We start from the raw sequence: 10,790 nt of genomic DNA on the forward strand, positions 1-10,790 counted from the left end.
CCCAGATGAAGCAATATTGTGCAGAGATTAACAAGAATATGGGTGTTCTGGACACGCCAATGGGGAAAGACTTTTAGTACATTAATTTTTAATATTTTAATTTTTAATTAATAATTACTTTTATTTAATTATTAATTCTCTTTTGTTATTGAAAGCATTCTGTAGAGGAAAATGATCCCTTTTGTATAATTTATAGCATTGACACATAAGTGGGTAAGTGCATCTTTTTCTGGAAGGAATCATAGGACACTATGCTTTTTACCTTTGAAGAGAGAAAATGGGATGGGAAGGGAAGGAACAAGATTCTCCATTTTCGTGTTTTCTGGAGTAAAGCTGAAGGACTTGAAAAGTTTCACCTTGGATTTATATTATTTTTTAACGCTTTTTAAAAATTTGGCACTCAACTGTTTGTATGAAATTACGGCCTCAGTTCTGAATGCCCCTTTCGTTTCATGTTCTGTGCTAAACATCAGGATCCCTTTAAGCATTTCTCCTTTAAAGTGAGCAGGATGTGAAAACTTTCTTAATTGAGTGCACTGGAGGGATGCTGCAGGAGAGAGCAGGCTTTGCTGTCATTTCCAGGGTTGGAGGTGGGTGTGGGGACTAGAGCCTGCCCAGCCATGGCCCAGAGCACTGTCCCTCTGCAGCCCTGCAGCCTCAGCCTATGTAGGATAACCTGCCCTTAAAACTCAAAAACCTGAGCCCCCCCACATATTCTAAAGGGCTCCTCCCTAAGCCAGGGCCCCAGACCATCCACCCTGGTGACACATGCCCCCTCCTGCATTCCAGGAGGTAGGAAAGCTTGTCCAGTGAGGCCAGAACAGCTCTGGCCTGCCCCAGTCGGCCAACTTCTCTGCTGTCCCATCGCAGAGCCATACTGCTCTGGACTGAATTTCCTCCCACCTAAAATTCACATACATAGTTCTAACCCCCAGTGGGATGGTAGGTGGAAATGGGGCCTGTCCCCAATAAGAGCTCCTTCGTGAAGCAGTGAGTGCCCCTTCCTGAGAGGCTTGACAAAAGCTGAAGAGTCATGGATCAGGGATGTTAGAGAAATTATTCCTATGTGAGGAAGAAACTGGGACTAGAAGATCTTAAATCTAGATAAGAAAGCATATTTCTTTCTTCTTGTTTTATTTTATTTTTTTTTGAGTATAACTGCCTTACAATGTTGTGTTAGTTTCTGCTGCACCACAGTGTGAATCAGCGGCAAGTATAGATACATCCCTTCCCTCTTGAGTCTCCCTACCACCCCACCCCTCCAAAAGAGTATATTTTAACAGAAGTAACATTCATCTAGAGACAGAAAAACCTGGGTTCAAATTCTGGCTCCTCCACTTACAAGCTGTGTGATCTTGGATAACCAATTTAACTTTTTGAGCCTCAGTTCCTTGATTTATAAAATAGCAATAATTGTTCCCAATTGGTAAGGTTGTCATCTGGATTAGATGTTAACAGACGCAAAATGGCTTGCACAGTATCTGACCTAATATCAACATTCAGAGGTCCAACTTTAGGATTCTCTAACCCCAGGGAGTCTCAGCAGCAGTTCTCGGAGTGTGGTCCCTGGACCAAGAACACAAGCATCAGGAACTCATTAGAAATGCAAGCTCTCCATCCCACCTCACACCTACTGAGTCAGAAACTGGGATTGGGCCCCAGAAATCTGAGTTTTAACTAGCTCTCCAGGTGATGCTTATTACACTAAAGACTTTGAACGACTTTGAAAAGCAGTTCTCTAAGCAACAGTCTTGTCTCTGAAACATAAGAATGGGAAATCTCTCCAAAACTTGAAAAGTTCTCTTTTTTCCACCATAAAATAAAATTAGTGCTGAAATGTTCATCCAAATGCCTTTTAAAAGGCAATTGCCTTTGTAAGCAGGTTTCACAGGCAGGAGTCATCTGCACTCTGGAGTAAACATGTCAGTATGACCTGGGCTTGGCAAGCATGCCCTCAGCCAAAAAGCACTGATAAATTGACTTACTTTGGTTACACCGTGTAAACCAGTAATATGACCAATCATGAACTACACAGTTGAGCTGATTTTCCACACTCATAAAGGGGGTAAGTCAGCAGAATAGTTGGAAAAGAATTTCTTAAACTGTGATGCTTCTCTAGACGGGAAGTCATCTCGAGGGTAAGTAACAAGAATTCTCAGTGGAGTGCACATTAACTTTTTCTCTGCCCGAACAAGTCCCAGAATTCAGTGATATGTTTATCATATACATAAACCTGGACACAGAATCAGGTTAAAGTAATTTTTAAACAGTTCTGACTCGATGGACGTGAGTCTGGGTGAACTCCGGGAGTTGGTGATGGACAGGGAGGCCTGGCGTGCTGCAATTCATGGGGTCGCAAAGAGTCGGACACGACTGAGCGACTGAACTGAACTGAACTGAAACCCATTTTATAAACAGAGGGGATCTTTTAATATACAGAACCTAGGATAATTCCATCAAAATAATCCATTTTTTCTTGAATTTGAAATGTTTCTCACGATTTTTAGGAATGAATGCAAAGAAAAGTATTCACTTTTCGAAGTTCTGAGACTATCTTGAAAATTTTGTTTAAACAGTCAGGCAGAAAGCTTCATCTACACAAAGCAATAGCACCCAAATTCCTTGGGCACATTTGTTTTGAAAGGAATATCCTTTACTGTGCTTCCAACTGTGGCTTTTACCAAGCAATTTAAAATCTATTTATGTACTGAGAACGTCTAGGCTCCTTAAGCTGGGAGAGGGGAGTATTCAAAAAGTATTCTGACCTTGAGGAAAGGAAGAGTTGGAGGGGAAAAAAGACTGCATTCAAAATAGGTATTTTAGGGACTTCCCTGGGGGTCCAGGGATCAAGACTGTGCTTCCAATGCAGAGGGATGACTGGTTTGCTCCCTGGTTGGGTAATTAAGATCTCACCTGCCACTGAAACAAAATTGGTATTTTAGCCTCTTTCCATGCTGGCACTGCTCTCACAAACATGGTGAATGTTTCTAAAACCCACCAGACTTTCGATAAGAAGTGTGGCAAGCACCAACCGCACAAAGTGACACACGCCAGGAAGGGCAAGGATTCTTTGCCTGCCTAGGAAAAGCGGCATTATGCCAGGCAGCAGAGTGACTATGGTGGCCAGACTAAGCCAATTTTCCGGAAAAAGGCTAAAACTACAAAGAAGATTGTGCTGCAGCTCAAATGCATGAAGCCCAACTACAAGAGAATCTTGGCTAAAAAGAGGTACAAGCATTTTGAGCTGGGAGGAGATAAGAGAAAGAGGCAAATGATCCCGTTCTGAGCTTCACAGTTTTATTATGAAGACAGTAGAAGTTTGAGATTGTTTACCTCAAAAAAAAAAAAAGGTATTTTAAATATACTGTGATATACTGACATGGAGAACAGACTTGTGGTTGCCAAGGGGGAGAGGATTGGGGGGCGGATGGAGCGGGAAGTTGGGATTAGTAGATGCAAGCTATTATATATAGGATGGATAAACACAGGTCCTACTGCATAACACAGGGCACTATATTCAGTATCCTGTGATAAACCTTAATGGAAAAGAATATTTAAAAAAGAATATATATGTGTGTGTGTATTAGCAAAACATTGTAAATCAACTATACTTAAATTTTTCTAATGTAAAAAAATAAATTAGTATACTGTGATACATACTTTTTTCCAAAAAGAAAGGAGGAAAATGGGACAACAGAGGATGAGATGGATGGATGGCATCACTGACTCAATGGACATGAGTTTAAGCAAACTCCGGGAGACAGTGAAGGACAGGGAGGCCTGGCATGCTGCAGTCGTTGGGTTACAAAGAGTTGGACAGGACTTAGCGACTGAACAACAACAAAACTGAATATAGTTCAATGCCAAGCTATTTTTGGAGACAATAAGACAAATAGAAAGGACAGAGTTTCGTGAATGATGCTAGAAAGGAAGGCTTCTTGGAGGAGATGGGACATGAAATAAAATGTATATTTTAAGGCAGGCAAGAACATTTAAACAAAATTCTGCCTTTCTGTTCCATTTGGGCCTCTTCCCTTCCTCCCTAATGTGCAGTGTGGGTCTATCTGCATTACAAGTTAACCAGAGCTCCTCAAAGATGGAAATTCCTACTCGAACTTAAACATCAATTTTTTTTCTTCTTTCTTCTGATGCTAGCAACATAACTTCCCAAAAGATTCACATTCCTTCCCAAGTCTGTAGGCAGTTGTAGGAACTTACTGCTCAATTTGTACATGTTTACCTGGACTATGTATTTTTGGTGAATGTTATATATCAGTATATCATTTTGATGTGCCATCCTTTGTCTCAAGAATGTATATGACCTTGCCTTCAACTTCTAACAGGTCTCAGAGCTTCTGAGAGTCTGTCTCCTGGGTTCTAATCCTCAGTTTGGCCCAAATAAAATCCTCTTTTTTCTTCTTAATGTGACTTTTAATTGAATATTTGTCAACACACACATAATGAATGTCAAAGAACTGGTAAGTTTTAATGCTGGGATGTGGGCATCCCTTGTAGCTCAGCAGTAATGAATCTGCCTGCCAATGCAGGAGACTCAAATTCAATTCCTGGGTCATGAAGATCCCCTGCAGAAGGAAACAGCAACCCACTCCAGTATTCTTGCCTGGGAAATCCAAGGAACCGAGGAGCCTGACAGGCTACAGTCCATGGGGTCAGACGCCACTTAGCAACTAAAGAACAATGCTGGGATGTACTCATTTGTCACTGGCCTTTAAAGAGTGTTATTCTTGCCATTAAGATTTTGCTTGAAATGGTTCCCACATTCTGCCTATTCAAATCCTACCCATTTCAAAGTCCATCTTCTTTTCTTCTTTCAACAAGAATCTATAACATCCTTAAAATAAGAAGGGACCTTGTGCTTCTTACCTTTGGGGACAATAAGAAAGAGAAGAAGTGATGACTTTGAGAGACTGTCATCCTATCTGAAGTAGAAAACCCCAAGGGATAGAGCATATGGTTGCGGTTTCCAAAGTAGAGTCACATGCATGTTGGCCCATCACTTTATACCTCACCTTATTTCCACATTGATCCCAGGAGAGAGATATGACCACCCGCCTTGGCCTCCATACCTTTGACAGATTACTGTACCCATGTCATAAAGCTGTTCTGAGGATTAAAGGAGTTTTGGCATTTCAAGTAATGGAACAAGCAAACATTCAATACCTCTTAGTTACTACTATTTAATTTCCAGTAGGGGAAGTACTCCAGTGTTCTTGCCTGGAGAATCCCAGGGACGGGAGGCGGTGGGCTGCCATCTATGGGGTCACACAGAGTTGGACACGACTGAAGCGACTTAGCAGCAGCAGGGGAAGTAAGGGCCAATCAATCAAAAATATTAAGTAACTTGCCCAGTCATGCCAGGGATACCACACACTTACGGATAATTCCTATGGTAATGTCTTGCCTTGAGAATTCCCAGACCAAGAGGAAAATGTCAGATACTCAATCTACCTGATATATAGACTCAGTGGTTGCAACTTCTTGAGGGAGATTCTCCCACCCCTCTCCCACTACCAACTGCAAATTTTATATCCTGAGACCAGACTGTTATCTGTATTGGTGGGATTTTTTTCCTTACCCTCTTTTACTTAAAGAATAGCCTCTTAAGGATTCTAGCATAAGCCCCAAACCTCTAATTCTCTCTCTCTGTGAGCATTAAAACTCAACGCCTTGAAGTAATGGGAAACAATCCTACTTTTACCCACCACTATCTGGGTAGTCTTAGCATGGGCTTTAGTTTCTGTCATTCAGATCAGTAGATCTCTCAGCTGTGCATTTACAAGGACATGCCATACTATAATGTTCTTATTGCTTTTTTTTTTAAAATTCAGCATATCTAGGTTATCTAGCAGCATATTCAACATGTCTGGCAGAAGGATTTTCTGGTTATTTCAGTTTGCCAGAACTAAGATTTCTATCATAGTTTTTCTTTTTTACTGACAATGAAATTATTAATAGTTCTGTTGATCTTTACATTCCCAGTTCTTATCTAAGGGAGCATTTTATATAGTTTTAAATTCCTGAAAATAGGCTCATGTTTTAGAGATGAAAGTTTATTAAAAACCTAGAGGTGGGGGAAGAATAAGGGGAAAAAAAAATACCTAAAGGAAACTGTGACATAGATCATAAAACAACTGCCCAGAAAAATGTAATGACAAACTATAAGCCTAAAAAGTTTTACTAATGATCAGGTGTCCCACTACTACAGAAACAAGCCTTATTTTTAAAAATGACAAGGAAAAGCACAATTTAAAAATTCGCCTGGGAACTTCCCTCATGGTCCAGTGGTTAAGACTTGACCTTCCAAAGCAAGGGGCATGGGTTCAATCCCTGGTCAGGGAAATGAGATCCCACATGCCTCGTGGCCAAAAATACCAAAACATAAAACAGAAACAATATTGTAACAAATTCAATGAAGACTTTAAAAATGGTCCTCATAAAAAAAAAAAAAATCTTAAAAAAAAAAAATTCACCCGCAAAGACATATCCTATGATAGGCTCTGTTAAGGCCTGCATTGTGTCTTCCGTAATTCAGATTACGGGAAGACAGTGCCACAGAATTTGACTTATTTGGAGTTAGATCTTGAAAGAGGTAATTAAGTTAAAATTAGGTCACTAGGGTTAGTCCTAATCCAATTATGACTGGCATCCTTAAAAGAAGAAAAAATTAGGGCACACACACCCAATGGATGGCCAGGTGGAGACAGAGGGAGAAGACACCACATACAACCCAAAGAGAGAAGAATCCTCAGAAGAAACCAGCCCTGCAGACACCTTGATCTTGGACTTTCAGCCTCCAGAATTATGAGAAAATAAATTTCTGTTGTTTAAGTCACCAGGCCTGTGGTACTTGCTGGTGGCAGCCCTAGCAAATGAATGCAATTCCTATTCTTTCTTAATAATATATACAAACTACTTAAAATATATACCCCTTTGTGTCCTGCTATTTAGGGGGCAGGGTGGAAGAGAGAGTCAAGAGGGAAGGGATATATGTATACATACAGCCGATTCACTTTGTTGTACAGCAGAGACTAATACAATGTTGTAAAACAATCATACTCCCATAATAGAAAATATAAATAAATAAAAGATATCTAATTTGAGATCTCAAATATTCTTTACCAACAGATCAAATATTTCAATTAGTACTATATTTGATCAACATGTAAAACAGCTCACTCTTCAGAATGGTTAAATATACATGTTTACCAACACTACAACCAACCACAGAATCAACATCAGAAAGCTGAAGAATCTTAGCAATCTATTTAGAATACGTACTCAACAAAACCTACACTGACCAAATACACTAATTGCTTTACCTTGATCTGGGCCACTCAAGCCCAACGTGGAGCACAGCATTTGTGAACGGACTTCGCACACCCATGTCAGCTGAAGGAAGATCTCTGTACTCACTACCAAACTAGATCTGCAGCTTAAAAACATCTAATTTCAGGCTTCCCTGGTGGTTCAGTGGTTAAGAATCCACCTGCCAGTACAGGGGACTCGGGCTCAATCCCTGATCTGGGAAGACCCCCCCCCATGGCAGAGAGCAACTAAGCTCAAGCGCCACAATTACTAAGCCAGGGCTCCAAAGCCTGTGAGCCACAACTACTGAAGCCCACGGGCCCAGAGCCAGTGCTCCACATCTAGAGAAGCCACTGCAGTGAGAAGCCCTGCGCACGGCAATAAAGACTTACCACAGCCAATATATAAATAAATAAATACATCTTTAAAAAAAAAAGTCTAATTTCACCCATGTCTGCTATGGTTAGGGGAAAACAAAAGGCTGCCTATCACTCTCTGTATCAAGTCCCAATGGTTGCCTCATGATTTCCTCTCCTTCTAGTCTTCTAATTCCTTACAGAACCTCTTCCCCTACCTGCCTACTGCATATGCTACAGTTCCTCATAGCTTGGTCTGGGCCCTCCCTTGTCACTCTACATTCTCACTTGAGTTTATCTCAACCTGTCCCATAATTTTAAATTTCATCTATATGCTAAGAAGGAGCTTTCAGACTTATTCTCCAGTTCTTAGAAACTATCTTCTAAGCTCCAGACCTGTATATTCAACAGCCTGTCTGATATCTGTCTCAGAGATGTCAGAGACAGGGCAGGCAACACACCTGAAACCCTACTAGGGATCTGCACTTGCCCAAATGTGCTCCTCCACTAATCATATGTATCTTGGAAAATGGCACCTCATTCACCCAGTTGTCCATGCCAGAAACCTGGAAGTGCTTCCTGACCCTACTTTTTCAATGACCCTTGTATCCAGTTCATTAGCAAAAGAAGTGAAAGTGAAAGTCACTCAGTCGTGTCCAACTCTTTGTGACCCCATGGACTATACAGTCCATGGAATTCTCCAGGCCAGAGCACTGGAGTGGGTAGCCTTTCCCTTCTTCAGGGGATCTTCCCAACCCAGGGATCAAACCCAGATCTCCTATACTTCTGGCCGATTCTTTACCAGCTGAGCCACAAGATTACACACACACACAGACACACACATACACATGTGGAAATGGAGAAAAGTGAAGAGATTATATTGATATATATCTACCACCACCTGCCTGTTTGCCTGCTAAGTCACTTCAGTCATGTCCAGCTCTTTGCAACCCTAAGGATGACAGCCCACCAGGCTCCTATATCCACAGAATTCTCCAGGCAAGAACACTGGAGTGGGTTGCCACGCCCTTCTCCAGGGCATCTTCCCTACTAGCGTCTCTTATGTCTCCTACATTGGCACGTGGGTTCTTTACCACTAATGCCACCTCCATCACCTTAAACCTATTCCTAGCTATTTATCATGTTACTCAGACAGTAGTTTTCTATGTATTCTGCCCACATCCTCTCAAACACTCTCTAATCCATTCTCCACAAGGTAGCCAAGACAATCTTTAAAACCACAAAACAATTCTCTTTCATAGACACCTATTCAATGATACATATACATCACTTCAAACTTTTCAGTTATATTGCACCTAAGATAAAATCCAAACTCCTTAACCTACTTTATGTCAAAAGAAGTCTCATGGACACATGCATTAGAAAAAGGATTTCCTTAGAAAAATACTTGCAAAAGTTTACAAGTGAGTTAAGGTTTTAGTAGGACTGGTTCATCAAACATTCTTCCCCGCACCCAAGGTTATAAGGTTTACAGTCAGCTGATTCATGACTGAAGAGCAATTTTCTCATACGACTTCCATATTCCCCCAAATTCTTGCGTATTTTCAGACTTGCAAAAGTCAGCCATGCAAACGTCATTAATTGAGTTGTTTTTGTTAGGGAATCAATAACATGGGAAACATTGAAGGTTTCATTCACTTTGGAGACCTACAGAGAGTGTGACACAGATTTTGTTTGGTTACCTCAGAGTGCAGTTGTTTTGTTTTTTTCTAACTGTGACATCTATACTTACATGGAAACAGGGCAAGGCACCAGTTTTGCTTTACATGGGCATGATTGGGCTATGTCTTATGTCTTCAGGCCTCAACTCATGCTACTCTCCCCATCACTTTTTACATTCCAGCATACTGGAATTCCAGCAATGTGACTTTCAGGTTCACAAAGCTCTTCCCCAGCATAATGTCCCTTCTGTCTCGAATACACTCCACTTGAGCCTTTATCTAGCCAAATTTTACTCATATTCCCAGTGGCAACCTAAATATCACTTCCTTCAAATTCCACTCTAAATCAGGCTCTCATGTTATTCAATGATAGTGTCCTGCACTGTCAGTTAGGATGCTGTTGATTGCCAGTAACTGAAACACCAACTCAAATGTGTTGCTAGGGTCTTTAAGGCCAGGAGGGTTTGGGCAAGAATAATAACATTCATCACTAAGTTTACTTTTGTCTAATGCTCACTTTATAAACCTTAAAATGTATTAAACAGTATTTCCTGAAAATACAATACAGAATCCACTAACCGTATGTGCCTAATGAACACTTGAAACATGGCTAATGCAACTAAGGAACTGAACTTTAAATTTTGTTTATTTTTAATTAACTTAAAATTTTAACTTTAAACTGATAATTCATTCAGTTACTGGAAAACTTATAAATTTGTTTAGAAAATTCAAGTATGTGATCATTTTTTTTTTTTTTTTGGCTGTGCTATGGGGCTTGCAGGATCTTAGTTCTCTGACCAGAGATTGAATCAGGGCCCCAGCAAAGAAAACATCAAATCTTAACCACTGGACTGCCATGGAATTCCCTGGATCTATTTTTTCAATGCCAAATTTTATGAAATTTAAGTACAGGTCCAATAGTTCCAATTAAAATTAAGCAACTGAATTAAGTATATAAGTGTAAAATACATACTGCATTTACAAGACTTACTATGAAAAATAATGTGAACTATCTCAATTTTATATTGATTATACATTGAAGCTATATTTTTTATATATTGGGTAAAACAATATTATTAAACTAATTTCATCTACTTCTTTTTATTTATTTAATGTGGTTACTAGAAAAATTTACAGAGAAGGCAATGTCACACCACTCCAGTACTCTTGCCTGGAAAATCCCATGGACGGAGGAGCCTGGTAGGCCGCAGTCAAGGGGGTCGCTGAGTCGGACATGACTGAGCGACTTCACTTTCATTTTTCACTCTTATGCGCTGGAGAAGGAAATGGCAACCCACTCCAGTGTTCTTGCCTGGAGAATCCCAGGGACGGGGGAGCCTGGTGGGCTGCCGTCTGTGGGGTCACACGGAGTCGGACACGACTGAAGCGACTTAGCAGCAGCAGCGGAAAAAATTTAAATTACATA

General features: G+C 40.5%; 1 pseudogene; it reads left to right on the forward strand.

The window, feature by feature from the left end:
* The first annotated feature begins 2,974 nt into the window (after positions 1-2,974).
* Positions 2,975-3,286, forward strand: LOC123329627 (annotated as a pseudogene).
* Positions 3,287-10,790: the final 7,504 nt, after the last annotated feature.

Source organism: Bubalus bubalis, chromosome 16 (assembly GCF_019923935.1).
Source record: "Bubalus bubalis isolate 160015118507 breed Murrah chromosome 16, NDDB_SH_1, whole genome shotgun sequence".
Lineage (NCBI taxonomy): Eukaryota > Metazoa > Chordata > Mammalia > Artiodactyla > Bovidae > Bubalus > Bubalus bubalis.